The sequence below is a fragment of the Peromyscus maniculatus genome, chromosome 22, assembly GCF_049852395.1.
Source record: "Peromyscus maniculatus bairdii isolate BWxNUB_F1_BW_parent chromosome 22, HU_Pman_BW_mat_3.1, whole genome shotgun sequence".
In the NCBI taxonomy this organism is placed as follows: Eukaryota; Metazoa; Chordata; class Mammalia; order Rodentia; family Cricetidae; genus Peromyscus; species Peromyscus maniculatus.
In genome coordinates, this window is record NC_134873.1 from 42,399,111 (window position 1) to 42,413,513 (window position 14,403).

General features: G+C 44.6%; 1 long non-coding RNA gene across 1 annotated transcript in view; it reads left to right on the forward strand.

The window, feature by feature from the left end:
• Nucleotides 1-1,650, forward strand: part of LOC143270084 (uncharacterized) — a 12,630-nt gene extending 10,980 nt beyond the window's left edge. Inside the window, exons 3-4 of the long non-coding RNA XR_013047005.1 lie at nucleotides 1,107-1,163; nucleotides 1,354-1,650. This is a non-coding gene — a long non-coding RNA (uncharacterized LOC143270084). The remainder of the gene's footprint in view (nucleotides 1-1,106; nucleotides 1,164-1,353) is intronic.
• The last annotated feature ends 12,753 nt before the right edge of the window (nucleotides 1,651-14,403 follow it).

Here is a 14,403-nt window from a genome sequence, read left to right on the forward strand (position 1 = left end):
GCCCACATACACATACACACACACACACACACACACACACACACACACACACGTGCATATACACATACACACACATGCATACACATATATACATACACACACACATACACACACACACACATACACACACATATGCCCACACACACACACACACACACATACACATGCGCGCGTGCACACACACACACACACATATGCCCTCACACACACGTATGCCCCCCACACACACACAGCCTGGGCAAGTGACAACACAGGCAAGTGAGAAGTGTACTGAACTTGGCCCAGTCACACCGATGAATATGAGTATTCTCTCTCAAGAATTGGGCGGAATTAGCAGCAACAAAATCCAACTATGAAGAGACTACCCAGCCACAAAGGTGACCATGAGCATAGACAGGTCCTCCACACCACTTCAGAATCCCCTCACAAAAAGCCCCATGTGAGAGTGGCATCTCCCGCATCACCAGATGCTAAGTTGTACTAGGCAGGCTAGAGGTCTCAGACTGATGGATTCCTACACAGTGGAGTCTGTGTTTCCCACACGGAAACCTATCCCAGAAGGAAGGACAAACCAATTTAACCCACTTGAATTAATGAAACCAGCATCCTCTATCTCACTTGTAGAGCCTACCACACACAAAAAAAGTCTGTGAGGGGACCCAGAGAGATGGCTCATTGGTTAAGAACACTGGCTGCTCTTCCAGAGGACCAGGGTTCAATTCCCAGCTTCCACATGGAGGTTTACAAATGTCTGTAACTCCAGTTCCAGGGAATCTGGTGCCCTCTTCTGGCCTTCTCAGGCAACAGACAAGCACATGGTACACATACAAGCAAGCACTCATATACATGAAATAGAAGCAAATAAATATAAAAATAGTTTTTAAAAAGCAATCAAGGGAGTGTGAGAAACCACATTTATCTCAACAAGAAAGAAGTATTACTGGTATCATTTCTGTTTTGGTTTATGTCTTATTGTTTTTTTTTTTTTAATTTTTTAAAACCCAGCCAGTTGGTTTTTTGGATCTAGCCAATATCTCACTTTCCCAGGCTTGTTTACTACTCCCATCCCATAATGATTTCTCTGTTGTTTCTCATCTCTTTTCCAGTCAACGCTGTCACTTCAGTTCCAGACACTCTTTAAGATGGAGGCTTAAACTTGCGTTGTAAGTCAGCCACCCATGTAACGAGGGACTGTGCTTTGCCCTCCGGCGACTTTAGTTCACCGGGGAGAAGATTCTCTCTTGAGACTCACTTAGAAGCCTTTACATTGCTTTTGTGCATCCAGTACTGGAAAAACTGCATCCCCAAGTTCATTCTTTTCCTTTTTTTTTTTTTTTTTTTTTTTTTTTTTAGACACAGATGCTAGAAGCAGCCAGCCACCATGATTATCATCCTCAGTTTTTCAGAAATCCTCCAAAGACCCTCAAAAAAGGGGTCTTTGGAATCAGAAAAAATAAATCTAGCAAAATGACGCAGTGGGTAAAACCACCAGCTATGAGAGCCTGATGGCCTGAGTTTGAACCATGAGACGTGGTGGAAGGAAAGGACTGACTTCTGACCTGTACACATGTACACACATGGAAAGCACACACCTGTACTTAAACACACATCATATAAAACAATAATAAATAAAATTTAAAAATTAAGAGTATCAACTGCAGAGTTCTTTAGCTAGTCACACTGGGTTATCAATGTTCTCTGTTCTACCAGAGGAGTCTGTATGTGTGGATGAATGGGTGAGACAGCTCCAGACACCATGAAGCTCATTAGAGAAATTCATCATGTCATAATTCTGTTTCTCTGGAACCACAACCACTATCGAATCAGTATTAAGCAAGGTTCTCTACAAGAAACAGAGCTGATAGAACGCATAAACATGAGAGGAGATTGTGATGGTCTGAATGAGCAATGTCCCCCGTAACCTCAGGCATCATCAGGCTTGGTCACCAATTGGATGATGCTGTTTGGAGATGTCTAAGAGGTGTGGCCTTGTTAGAGGATGTGTCCGTGATGGTGACAGAAGCAGCAGGCAGTGAGCAGTGAGAAGTTCAGAGTTCATGTCTTGAACCACAAGCATAAATCAGAGACTGAACTAGAAATTATGGGAATGCTTTAACTCTCAAATACCAGGGATACACATATATTAAGCATATATTTGTGTTTTCTTTCCTCTCCTCTTCCTTTACCATGTAATATAACATCAGTTGAGATATTACCAGCACTTAAGTGGTGGCAAATCTATATTATTATGTTTAAAATATGGGATAATTACTGAGCCATCTTGCCAGCCCTAAAATTTTCAGTCTAAGACTGAAACTATTCCTTGAAGCTGGAAAGCCACATCTTATCCCTGTTGTGTCCTCTAGGTCACTTCTCTTCCCCAGAGATGAGAGGACCAATTCAGGACACAGGAAGAGCCCTAGAGAATAAAGACAGGATGCCTGGGCCCTTTACTTTTGCTCATCACAGCTGATGTGGTGTAAAAGGTCATGTAAGGATCATGCCTCCAAAGTAAGATTTCCATCTCAAGACAGAGCCTGATTACTTTAAACATTCTGGCAGGTGGATTACATGAGCTTTGCTGTTTTCCTGGTCTTCCTATTGTTGCCATTGCTGACTGCCATGGTACTCATGGGGATGAGATCTCTCACATGCCTGGTCTAGATTATTTCAGGTGGGGTGAGACACATGCAAGTTACTGATGTGTGACAGGCAGTTGCAATGAGATCATGCCTCTGGCTGACTTGATAGTTATCTTTTCTCTAGCCATTCACTAAATAAACCTTTCTAAGTACCATCTGAAAAATAAAGTATGATATAGTGAAAGAGTAAGTGTCCCCTAAAGGTCTTTGCCATCCATTCTGGGGGAAGTTTTTTTTTTTTCTCTAAAGTATGTGGGATAGTTACATCATGTTAAGTAGAATTATACATTTGTTTTTGCCTCCATTTGGAAATTAAGCATGACATGAGAAGATATGGCTAGGGGTTAAGTTGACAAGGGGTGAAGCCCTGATGGTTAATCTTCATTATCAACTTGACTTTTAGGAATTGGAATCAACTTAGAGATGTACTTTCTGAGTCTCTGGGCTGGAATATAAGGAAAGCTCACAGAAGCCTATAACTCCAGATACAGGTGACACGATGTCCTCTTCTAGTACCCACATATATGCGGCAGACAGACAACACACACACACATACACAAATAAATAAATAATTTGAATTATTTTCCGATTCCAAGTTTTCACTTTTCCATTCCAGCAAGTGAATAAGACAATTGTATCTATCAGCCATCCTCCCCAATACCTGTTTCTACCTTCTCTGTTTACATGGACTACTATGGTCCTATCTTCTCTTCTCCCAGAGCCTATGGAACGCGCCCCACCACCACCACCTGGAGATTAATGTACCTGTAATTTGAGCCTCCAGGTTCCTTCCAGAGCACCATGGGTCCAAAGGCACATGCTAGGCTGTGGTGGTTTGAATGAGAATGGCCCCATAGGCTCATCTATTTGGATACTTGGTCTCTAGTTGGTTGAACTAGGATTAGGAGATGTAGCCTTGTTGATGACTATTTGGGAGCAAGATTTGAACTTCCAAAAAATCATTTCCAATTAGTTCTATCTGCCTCATACTTGTAGATCAAGATGTAAGCTCTCAGCTACTGCTCCAATACCATGCCTGCCTGGATGCTGCCATGTTCCCCACCATGATTATCTTGAATTCTAGCCCTCTGAAACTATAGGCTCTGAATAAACTCTTTCTTCTGTAAATTGCCTTGGTCATGGCATCTCATCTCAGAAAAAGAAAAGTAACCAAGACATAGGTTCTGTCAATTACTGCTATAAAATGAAAGAAAAAAATGAATCCAATCATTTTTAAACTTTTTTTTCTATCTATTGATGGGAAGATGTACCAGGCTTTTTCTTTTGGGCCACCAACCAGTTCCCAAATCACGACACAGAGACATATTAGTTTTGCATGCTTGGCCTAGCTTGGGCTTGTTTCTGGCTAGCTCTTTTAACTTAAATTAACCTGATTCTCTTTATCTACCTTTTGCCTTGGGACTTTTTACTTTTCTTTCCATATATCTTATTTTCACTGCTCTTGTTGTCTGCTGGCCGGTGGCTCTGCTGGCCGGTGGCTCTGCTGGCTGGCAGCTCCCTGGCTTCTGACCCAGGCATCTCCCTCATTCTCTCCTCCTCCTCCTTCTTTTCTCATTACTCTTTCTCCTCTCTCAAGCCTAGATTTCTCCTCCTATTTATTCTCTCTGCCTGCCAGCCTTACCTATCCCTTTTTTTTTTTTTTTTTTTTTTTTTTTTTTTTTTTTTTTGCCTAGCTATTGGCTGTTCAGCTCTTTTATTAGACCAATCAGGTGCCTTAGGCAGGAAAAGTGAATGCAATACATCTTTACATATTTAATCAAATGCTGCATAAACAAAAGTAACACACCTTTGCACAGTTAGAGTCATATTCTGCAGCATAAACAAAAGTAACACATCTTTGCCCAGTTAAAATAATATTCAACAGCAGGAAGATCTCTGACGGAGACCTAGATCCTGATCCTCAGACCTAGATTAATAATTTCATACAACACCAAAATAGGTGGGACAAGGGAGGCAGTCATACCACCACTAAAGTGGTATCAGTTCAGATCTTCCAGGACTGGGCAGTCCCAGGAGTACATGAAGGGCTGGCTGAAACAGGACTCATCTCTTTTCAACACATACACATACTTGATCAGCTCTGCTGCCTGGTAAGGACAAGAAGCCCTGGGGGTCATATCTGTTGTTGAGAGACCTTCAGTGGGTATCAGTCAGAGTGGCAAATACAGGTTCTCTCTCTCTCTCTCTCTCTCTCTCTCTCTCTCTCTCTCTCTCTCTCTCTCTCTCTCTCTCTCTCTCTCTCTCTCTCTCTCTCTCTCTCTCTCTCTCTCTCTCTCTCTCTCTCTCTCTCTCTCCCTGTCTCTCCCTCTTCCTCTTCTTCTCCCTCTTCCTTATTATGCCCTTTACTCAGTCAGCTATCTACACTTTAGACCCTGATGATGAAGTTACTGAGTGTAAAATGTTTAAAAAGTAGGCCAGTTTGGAGTCTATAGTACCAGCACTTGGTATATAATCGTATAATATACAATTATAGACTTACACGGTATTCCCTTTTCCAAGGCCACTCTCTAGTACAGAGCAAAAGTATTTCTCATTTGTCTCTAAGTCAGCTGACAGTTAGACCTGTGAGGTCCCCTGAAGCCACACAAATCCGGGTTGAGTGTTTGCATCTCCCCAGACTCTGACAACTAGCTCCTCTCTGCCCATTTAGTGTCTGACATTGGCGGCCTCTAACTGCCACTCCTCAGAAAACCAAGTCTAGTGTCGGCGCTCTCCTCCTGGCCTGCTTCTAAATTTCCCTGACAGGCTTTTTGATGTTTCCATGGGAGCTGAATCTCCCTTGGATTCTCCTCAGAGTCGGTCATCCTCAGAAGAGGCCAGGCAGCCTTCCTGGCCCCTTCCCTGGGACTTTCCCTCTTATCTGCACAGCCTGAAGCTCATGCCACAACCAGGGTAAGTCCTTGCAGGATGCTTCAGACACGAGAACCCACAGATGTCCTTCTTCAACCCTGGAGAAAAGTAGGCCCCAGTCCCCTGAGTCAGTAGAGGTCAGGAGTCACTCCTCCAGACTCCCAGGTGAGTCTTGGCCAAGAAAGGAATGGGCCATCACTCAGCCCTGGGCTCTAAAAGGCAAAAGAGCTCCCTACAGTAGAACCTCAGGAAGGAGAGGAGAAACAGAGAGCTGGCCAGCTGATTCATCAGATAGAAAGACTCAAGAAGGAAGTGGTCATCAAAGGCCACCAAGATGTTTTTTATTCTGGGCCACATTGGGAGAGCTTCTTTATCTTCCCTAATATTGAGTCCAGATGACCTGTGGTAAACACTGGGCCTATGGTCCTCAAACTGTGGGTTGTGACCCCTTTTGGGTAGTGTATCAGATATTTACATTGCAATTCATAACAGTAGCAAAATTACAGTTAGGAAGTAGCAATGAAATAACTTTATGGTTGGGGGGGGGGTCACCACAACATGAGGAACTGTGTTAAAGGATCACAGCCTTAAGGAGGCCGAGAACCACTGGACTAGGGAAAGACAAGATGTGAAAGACAGGAGTCCCTGTCCTTCAAGGACTTCCGGCTGTTGCTAGAGTTTTCCACCTTATAGCTTAAATTAGTCCATTTCCATAAATCTATACCTTGCCACGTGGCTGGTGGCCTACCGGCATCTTCACATGCTGCTGGTCATGGCGGCGGCGGCTGCAGCGTCTCCTTCTGCCTTTCTGTCCTTTTATTTCTCCTCTCTGTTAGTCCCGCCTATCTTTCCTGCCTAGCCACGGCCGATCAGGTTTTATTTATTAACCAATCAGAGCAACTTGACATACAGACCATCCCCCAGCACAGCCAAGTGCAGACCATCTCAAACACCTGCACTCAGGCCCATGGTCCTAATCATCCTCTATACGGATCTGCTGGGTAACGCCACAAAGAACCCAAGAAGGGCTCCCACAGGACATACAGAACATCCCACAGCATCTGGCCCTGCAGCTAAGACAGAAATGGAGGTGAATTTGGAGCAAGATAACATTTAGCAGGCGGTGTGATAGACTGCAAGCACAGTGCTAGGACCTTGGGGGAAGGGCAGACTTCCCCACACGAAGGAGAAAGAAACATGTACAAAGGAGGTGGACTTTGAATCTGGCTTAGAGAAGGAACAGAAAACCATTAAAGCGAAAAATGACAGACTTGGAAAGCACCCCCAGCAAGGGGACATAATAGAGGAAATGTGGAAAGAAGAAAATCCATGCATTCCCAGAGCACCGAGGATGGATGATCAAGTTCACCTTCCCTCTGGTGCCCGGGGGCCGCTGGGCACAAGCCATGACCTGAAGACCGCTGCCTTTGTTCCCCAGGTCGAAGATCAGACCTTGCTCCACAGTGAGCTCCCACTGTCTGGTGCATCACTGGTCTATGAGGTCACCCGGCCACATTCCTATTGCCTCTGCCTAGTGTATGAATGAGTACAAGGTGAGTTTAAAGGGAAAGTGAAGAAAGAAAAACACGCAACAAAACAAACCAACATAAAACGACTCACCTACAGATCTGACTCGTGAGCGTTTGCTGTGATGTCATTGTCGTAGTCTTTCCTGTAAACAAGAGACAAGAGGGGCATGGGAAAGTGTGAGATCTTGGCAGGAGACTCGGGCGATGGCTGTGCAGGTCACGTTGACCAAGGAGCACATGGCTCTGTCAGCCTGCAGCCTCTGTGAGCCACCCAGCAGGAGGAGCTCTGTGCTGGAGGCATTCATGGAGCATGCTGAGCCATGGCTCCCCAACCCAGGCAGGTACGGGCCAGCATAACTTGAAAGAAAGAGCGCCAGAAAAAGGCATGGGTTCCCACTCCTGATCCACCATAACTCGCTACATAACTTCCTGAACGCCACTTCCTGCTTCTGGGCCTCCGTTTTCTCCTTCCCCCAAAATAAAACACTTCATTGATCTCAAAGCCAATATAAAGTCAAATACGTAAGCACCAACAAAAGTCTGTTCTATTAAATTTGAACTATGTCCCCCTTTTAAATACACTATTTGGGGCAGGTTACTTAGGCTGTGTTTGAGTACATTGTTCATCTGTGTTACCTCCCTGAGCAATAAGTGAGATAACACGTAAAGAGATGCTCAGTGCCGTATCTACAAAGTAATGGGCACCTAACGTCCCCTTCCTAGCCTTTGAAAGAATCCCTTGAGTTACAACATTCTGTTTCCATCAAAATATTTTCTCTTCATTATATCACATGGAATGGGGTTATAGCAAGGATGGAAACATCAGCGAGTCAGAGCAAAGATCTTTAGCAGAAGATTTGTAGTTAACTCGGTTAAGGGGCTAAGACTTTCACTGTGCCAGTGGATCCTAAACATCCTAGTTAAAAATATCTGAGGGAGCTGGAGAGATGACTCCGTGGTTAAGAACACTGGCTACTCACCCAAAGGATCTGGGTTCAATTCCCAACACACACTTGGTGACTCACAACCTCTGTAACTCCAGTTCCAGGGGACCTGAAGCCGTCCTCTGACCTCTGCAGACAAGCCAGTCTCATATGGTGCACAGATATGCAGGCAGGCAAAACACTGACAACCATAAAAATGAAGAAATCTTTAAATACATACACACAGCTTAGGGCCATTGTCTTAGTTAAATTTCTATTGCCATGACACCATGACCAACTTATAAAAGAAAGAGTTTAGTTGGGCTTATGGGTCCAGAGGATTGGAGCAGAGTGAAGGCTTGACAACAGGTAGCTGGAGAAGCAGCTGAGACTCACATCTTGATCCACAAGCAAGGGGCAGGGAGCACACTTTAATCCTCGAAGGCCACACCCAATGACACACCTCCTCCAACAGGGCCACGCCTCCAAATCTTCCCAAACAGTTCTACCAACTGGGGACCAAAGTACTCAAACATGTGAGCCTATGAGGTCCATTCTCACTCAAACCACCACAGCCATTACCTGAAATTTGCAAACTGCATATTGAGAGAGAGACTTGGCAATCTGAATATCTAGGGCCTCCCTCTGCCCCCGCTCCCCGTGGCAATTGCCCTACAGAGGCACGTATGGGAAAGAGCCCTTGCTCTCCGGAACTTCCAGCCTCCCTCCTCCCCACCACCCACTTCCTGTGGCTGCTAGAAACACCTACCAAGACGTCCATGTGCTACCTGGAATGTGTCCAGTCCTCTGTCTGCTGTGGATCTCCTCAGCCAGCCCTGTATATTCGAGAACTGACCTTGTAGCACCTGCATTATGAAAAGCTTGGCTATTCCTTCCCACTTAGAGACTTTCAGCTGCTTGTACGTTAGTTCAGCTCAAGCTCAAGAAGTCTGGACATGTCAGCTTTCCCATTTGTAACAGTTTATGGATTGGAAAAGATCAGAATTAAGGTCTAAAGAGAGTCACCAAACCTCGGATGACCACACTGCCGTGTGCTGTTATTCCTAAAGAATCCATCCCAGCATCTGTAGGGGCCTTTCTTCCCCTCTGGTTCACAGAGCTGCAGGGGAGCTGACAAGTCAATCACTGCCCTGGAAAATGCATGCATGCCTGCTATGCCCTGCAAGATGCAGACTTCAGGCTGCCAATTGTCATGAAGTACGCATGCCCCTAAACAGAGCCTGCCCAGTGTCGCTCCCATGTGACCTCCTTGAGAATTACACTTGTTCCCGACCTGAGCCTCTTGTATGGCTCACAGAAACCCAGTCAGGTGACTACAGAACCTCCCCCCAACATCTGTAGCATCCCCAAACTCCCAGCCTCATGCTGTCTCCAGCTGAACAGTGTTCCTTTCCTCTGATTCTCATCAGGAGGGCTGCAAAGGGCCCATTGTCAGTCAATCGGACCATGATGCAGCATTGAATCAGTAGAGATATGGCATCCTCGACAGTCTCTGCCCAGTTTTCCCAGGTAAGATCCTGTTTCTTGGGAAACAAGAATTGAGCTTGTTTCTAGAAGTCTCCTGGGATTAAAGTATGGAGTCTTACCTCTTCCCTGAGATACACACACACACACACACACACACACACACACACACACACACACACTTGGGGTTTTGATAATATTGCTGTTTTCCCAATATTAATCCTGCCAATCCATGAGCATGGGAGGTCCACAGGAAACAGGAAGCCATAAGGACCAGCTTATTTTTAGACAACATGGTACTGATATGGATATCTGGCATGGACCAAGATGGCTAACACTGGAGGACCATGAGTCAGTTACTAGGTGGCTGACACCAGATGTCCAGGGAACCCGAAAGATGAATAGTGTTATGATCTATTATATAACTATTTCTGGCAGAATACCACTTTTATTTATACAAACATAGCCTTGAGGTCAGAGGCCTCAGCCTTCACCTTTGTCAGCCTGTTGGTTGTTTTTATTCTTTTGCTTTTTAGCTCTTTTTGGGGGCCTGCCACCCAGCTCCCAAATAAATCACACACACAGAGTCTTATTCTTACTTACAAATGCCCGGCCTTAGCTTGACTTATTTCTAGCCAGCTTTTCTTAATCTTGAACTGTCCCATCTACCTTTTGCCTCTGGGCTTTTATCTATCTCCATTCTGTATCCCTTTCTTTACTTCTTAGTCCGTGACTGATGGTGTAGTTGGGTGGCTAGTCCCTGGAGTCCTCCTCCTCCTCTCTCTCCTAGCTCTTTTCCTCCCAGATTTTTCCTTCTAGTTATTCTCTCTGCCTGTCAGCCCCGCCTATCCTTTCTCATGCCTTGCTATTGGCCGTTCAGATCTTTACTAGACCAATCAGGTGTTTTAGACAGGCACAGTAACACAGCTTCACAGAGTTAAGCAAATGCAACACATCTTTGCATCATTAAAACAAATGTTCCCAGCATCAACAAATGTAACACACCTTAAAATAATATTCCACAACATCAGCCTCCTGTGTGCTCCATACTGCTGTGAAGCCTATGTGCTTATCTGCATGTGTGTTTATGTCTGCCTGTATACAGCCTGTGTGTACCAGTGTGTGGCGGCATGTACCTGGGTACCTGCTGGCCACTGCCTACCCAGCAGCCTTTGCCCAGTGTGAATAAAGTATGTCTTATCTCCCTATAATTCCTCCCAATCTCTTCTGTCTCTGGACCTCCCATGATCCTTCTTCTTTGCTGGCACTGGAACTTGGACCCCTCTGGGGGTTTTCCATCTTCTAGCATCTTCTACAGTTCTTTCTGTCTGTGTTCTGAAGTTTCATGGTTTGTGGTGATCTTTCACATCCTTGGTTAGTTTCCTAGTTGGTTTTTTTTTTTTTAACTTGCCAAGTTTGTTATTGCTATATAGAAAAGTTACTGGGTGTTTTTTTTTTCAAGTGTGTTTATTAGGGAAAAAATCACTTTAAAAGCTCACAAGTTGTTCTTTTGCACACTTCACCTTAGGCCAGAGTCACTTGGCAGCTTCCCAAGAAGAGCAGACCATGGCAGCTCCCTTGCTTACACCACAGGAGTTTTAAGGCAGTTCAATTGAGGCCACAAAATTATATATATAATTTTGACATTAAACAATAAATAAATTGGCCATCAAAAATGCTCTAAATGCTAACAAATCTATTGTCAGAAAAGTGGCTCCAATCCGGCAGGACCTGGTATAGCCAGCCTTTTGAGAGGTCTCTAGTTAGTTAGCACTAATTGAAAGTGCCACCTCCAGGCCACCTCTCATCTCATAGAATCACATCCATTTTCCCTGGACAGCTAATGCACATTGGGATTTGCTGTCACATATCGCAAATGAGAATGCAGAAGAACACAGGACCAGGTGTAGCCCGTGAGACAGGTTAGTGCTGTGTCTGGCAGGCCCCTCCCCGGCACCAGAGGGTGTGATGGTTAGGAAGATGGTTCAGTGGATAACACACTGCCCCACAAGCATGAGAATCTGAGTCTGGATCCCCAAAGCCCATGTAAAAGCCAGGCAGACAGAGTGGCTGCCTGTAATCCTGGCCCTCGGGAGGCAGAGACACGGGGTCCCCAAAGCAAGCTGGCTAGCTAGACTAGTGGGATTCAGTGGGCTCCAGGTGCAGGCAGAGACCCGGACTCAAACAAAAATGGAGCACAATTGAAGCAGACAGGCGACATCGACGTTGGGTCTCCATACATGAACCTGTACATAGGCTTGTGCACCCACACGCGTGCAAACACACGTGCAAACACATATGCACACATGCACTGTAAGGAAGGGAAGGAGAGGGCAGGGCAGGCAGGGCAGGGCAGGGCGGGCAGGGCAGGGCAGAGCAGGGCAGGGCAGGCGGGCAAGCCAGGGTAAGCTCCATCTTTCTATTGTTACCACAGGGATAAGGCTTTCTGAGCCCAGCTACTTTTTCCCTGGGACCCAGTCACGGAGGGTTTCATTTCAGAGTTCTGAGGGTATCTGGGAGCTAGTCAGCCTCAGGCATTGACTTCATATTCTTCAGGGTATCCAGGGTAACCTGAAACAGGGAAGTGTGCGCAGCTCCAAGAGCATGGGGTTGCCCTTCCCTGTAAGGGTGTGGCAGAGGCAGTGGGTGGCAGAGGTGGTGGGTGCATCCTTGGCCAGACCATGTTTGGGATGAGTCCAAGAGTCCTGTCTAGGACCCATCTCACCATCCCATCACCAGGTCTTTTAAGTATAAAATCTTGCCACCCGAAAAATAGGGGTGATTTAACTTCTTCCTTTCCTATCTGTATTCCTTTTGCTTCTTTTTCTTTCTTATTATTCTGCTTACGACTTGGAACACTCTACTGAATGAGGATACAGAGAATGAACACCCTAATCTTAGTCTTGAAATGTTTCAACTTTCCCCCAGCTAATATAATGTTGTCTATAGGTTTGCTGAATACAGCCTTTATTATGTTGTGATATGATATACATATATATGTTTATATATATGTATATATATATATACATACATATATGTAGTCTTTTTCAGGGCTTTTATCATGAAGGGATGCTGAATTTTGTCACAGGCCTTTTCTTCATCTATTGAGATGGTCACATGATTCCTATCTGTTATGTAACTATATCCTCCAAATTGAAACACTCCCTCCTGGAGGTAAAAAGGAAGCTCATAAGTCTCAAGTAGTAAGAACTTGCAAGTCTCAGGAAGTTCCTGAACCACAGGGGATTCATATGTCCCCTCCCTAAAGTTGTATGAGCACTAACAATTGCTGGGGAGAGACTTAGGTAAGCTAAGCTATCTGAAAGTTGTGCAAAAAACCCCAGGATGTAGTTACCAGGAGTAGTGGGCTTTTTGGTGACCTATGTTTTTGCATTCATAGTCCTGTAAGAAAACCTGATAAATGCAATGGTTCACTGAGCTAGACAGGCTGAATTGTTTCTTTGATGTTATCATTGCTGTATCTGGGATGAATAAACATTTGTTCGTGACTCACCAGGAAATGTCACACAACACTTGACTATTTAATGTATTATAATTACTGGATTGCTTGTGTAACCATCCTCGTACCCCTTGAGGCAAAACCAACCTGTTTGTGATGCATGATCTTCTTAAGATAGTCTTTAACTAGATTTGCAAGAGTTTCATTAAGATTTTGTGTCTATGTTCATCGGGGAAATTGGTCTATTTTTAATGTATTAATTGGTTTGGTAATTGTGGCTTCATAGAATGAGTTTGGTGACATCTCTTCCCTTTCTATATACTATGGGACACTTGAAAGATCATTGATGCTGGCTCTTTTTGTTGGTTTCATTTTGGGGGTTGGCTTTTGTTACTACTTTTCTGACATCTTTATGGACGTGTGGTGTGCATGTGTGTTCACATGTGTATGGATGTACCTCTGGGGAAACACCCATGTGCATTGTGTTCCTGTGAGTGTGTAGAGGCCCAAAGTTGACATCGGGTACCTTCCCTCCATCACTTTTCACTTTATGTATTAAGGCAGAGTCTCTCCCTGAGCACAGTGATCACCAATTCCAGCTACCCAGCTTGCCTTGAAGATTCTGTCTCTGCCTCCTAAGTGCCAGGACCACAGGCAGTACCATGTGCGCCAGGCCTTTCTGTGGGTTTTGGGGATTCGAACTCTTCTTTGAATTTGCACAGCAAGCACTTTATTCACTGAACCGTGTCTTGGTGTCAGCTCTCCTACAAAACTTTTATAGAATCCAACAGGGAATCCATACACCCTAGGCTTTTCTTTATGGGGAGACTTCTCACTATGGCTTCAATCTACTGCTATGGATCTGTTTGCTTTGTTTATAACCTCATTATTTTAATCTCAGTAGATTGAGTATGGCTAGGAATTCATTCACTTCTCCAGGTTGGAATAAAAGTTTTCGAAGTATTCCCTAATAATCTTCTGAATTTCATTGGAGCCTAAGTACTCGTCCCCCTTACATCTTTATTTTATTAATTTTGATCTTCCTTCTTTCTTTTAGTAAGTCAGATAAGAGCTTACAAGTCTCATTGATCTTTTCAAATAATCGGTTGTTTGACTGACTGTGCATTTCCATTTAATTACCATCTAATTTATTTCTGCCCTGATCGTTACTATTTCTTGCTGTCTGCTGCTCTGGAGTTTGTGAGAGCCCACAGAGGCTATATAGTGAGACATTACTCAGGGTCAGAGACTCTGAGCTTGCTTTACCCAGCATGGCTGCATAATGGAATGATTTGGCCATGGATGTGTTTACCAAGTGTTTAGAAGGGTCCATACTTGGCTGTATGGTGTGCTGTGATCTTGCAAGGGGGAGGTCTTTTGCCTCTCCCCTTGGCATATTATAAAAATCCCTTTTGAATAAATCTTGGGGCTGTTGAGTACTGACCCATGGCCCTCCTGAAGCTATCCTGTGTCTCTGACTTTCTTATCGTCTC